This window comes from Vulpes lagopus, chromosome 3 (genome assembly GCF_018345385.1).
Source record: "Vulpes lagopus strain Blue_001 chromosome 3, ASM1834538v1, whole genome shotgun sequence".
Taxonomy (NCBI): Eukaryota; Metazoa; Chordata; class Mammalia; order Carnivora; family Canidae; genus Vulpes; species Vulpes lagopus.
Window position 1 is genome coordinate 76,396,400 of NC_054826.1, and position 1,929 is coordinate 76,398,328.

The window sequence follows — 1,929 nt, forward strand, 5'->3', positions numbered from 1 at the left end:
AAGAAATAAGTAAAACGTTCACTCTTTGCAGATGACATGGAACTATTTATAGAAAACCTGAAAGACACCACCAAAACACGACTAGAACTGATAAACAAATTCACTAAAGTCACAGGAAACAAAATCAACATATAAAAATCGGTTGCGGGGATCCGTGGGTGGCTCAGCAGTTTAGCACCTGCCTTTGGCCCAGGGTGTGATCCTGGAGACCCGGGATCAAGTCCCACGTCTGGCTCCCTGCATGTGTCTCTGCCTCTCTCTCTCTCTCTCTCGCTCTCTCTCTCTCTGTCTCTCTGTCTCTCATGAATAAATAAATAAAAATCTTTAAAAAATAAAAATAAAAATGAAAATCTATTGCATTTCTATACAACAATAATGAAGCAGAAGGAGAAATTAAGGGAAAAAAATCCCATTTATATTGCAAGAAAAAAATAAGATATCTAGACATAAACCTCACTAAAAAGGTAAAAGACCTGTACTCTGAAAACTATAAAACACTGATGAAAGAAATTGAAGACTACACAAAGAAACGGAAAGACATTCCATGCCCATAGATTAAAAGAAAAACTATTGTTAAAATGTCTATACTATTCAAAGCAATCTACAGATTTTTTCAACCAAATTATTTTTTTTATTTATAATGATTTTCTCAATTTTTAAATGAAATTAAAATGTTTTTATTCACAAAATGAGAATAATTTGTCTCTGATACATAAAGTGCTCGTTTTCCTAACTTAAATGAGGAGAAGTAAATAAGTCTTACTTAGTTTCATAGAAAGCTTTTACTCTATAAGACTTATAGGGGAAAATGGCAATATTTGAAAACAGCTACAGGGATCAAAGCAGAACACAGGAGGGTAATGAGCAGAGTCATGGAACATACTAAAGAGGTATGTTATAGTCAATCTCACTGGAACCTGTAGAGTCACATTCTCATAGACTGATTTATATCTCATATTATTCCATTGGCAGATATTCTTATTCCTCAAAGCACAAGGAATTGCCACTTCTGATTGAGCCCAGCATTCCAGAATTTGAAACTCTTGGTCACAATGCATCAGTAAATCAGAGTTCTTGACCACAATAAAGGTTTCCATCCTTACCATGTAGCCGACGACAGCTGTTGAGCACAAGCAAAAAAGCTTGGAAACAATGCACTGTGAATCTTGTCTGGCATAGATTAGAACTTTAGATCCCTTGGACAAATAATTGGGAACTTCTACATGGAAATTTTCTCAAACCATCACTGCCTCTGTTATGTTTCCCTCTTGTAATGAAGCCAACTCCTATGGACTCACAAAAAGTCCTGTCAGGATGTACCGTTTAATTAAGAGTCAGCTGTTCCATAAATCCTCAATGTTTTCTCCAAATTCCACTTTTATTAAAAGGTCTCTGTGGGAACCATCTTTTAAAACTTCCTGCCTCAAAATAATTTCAGAACAAGTGGCTCTTGTGCCGGGGTTGGCGGGGTGGCAGTGAAAGGATGGCTGGTAGCTCCCAGAGAAGCAGCCAGGCTACTACCCGGACGCTCATGGCCCTGGCAGCCAGGACACTGAAGAACGTGCTCTGTAGAGGAGGGCACAGGTTAGCAATACGGATGGAGGAGCCTGAGCACACCTCATAGAGTGTGCTCAGGGCCACTCATATGCCACTCATAGAGTGTGCTGCCACAGAGGTAGTGACCGCCATAGAAGATTCCGTAACACCACCTCAGGTCCTGCCATTCCCCGGCTCCCTCTAGCTCTGGCCCCTGAAAGTTCTGGTGTTGGGAAAGGCAGCAGGCCCAAGATCCTTATTCACTCCTTCTTTGCCTCTTGCACTCTACACATTTAATGCAATCCCTATCAAAATACCAACAGCATTTTTCACAGAACTAAAACAAACAATCCTAACATTTGTATGGAACCACAAAAGACCCCAAATAACTAA

The 1,929-nt window shown here is 39.6% G+C and overlaps 1 pseudogene; it reads right to left on the bottom strand.

Moving 5' to 3' along the window:
* Nucleotides 1-796: 796 nt before the first annotated feature.
* On the bottom strand, nt 797-1,724 carry LOC121487020 (annotated as a pseudogene).
* Nucleotides 1,725-1,929: the final 205 nt, after the last annotated feature.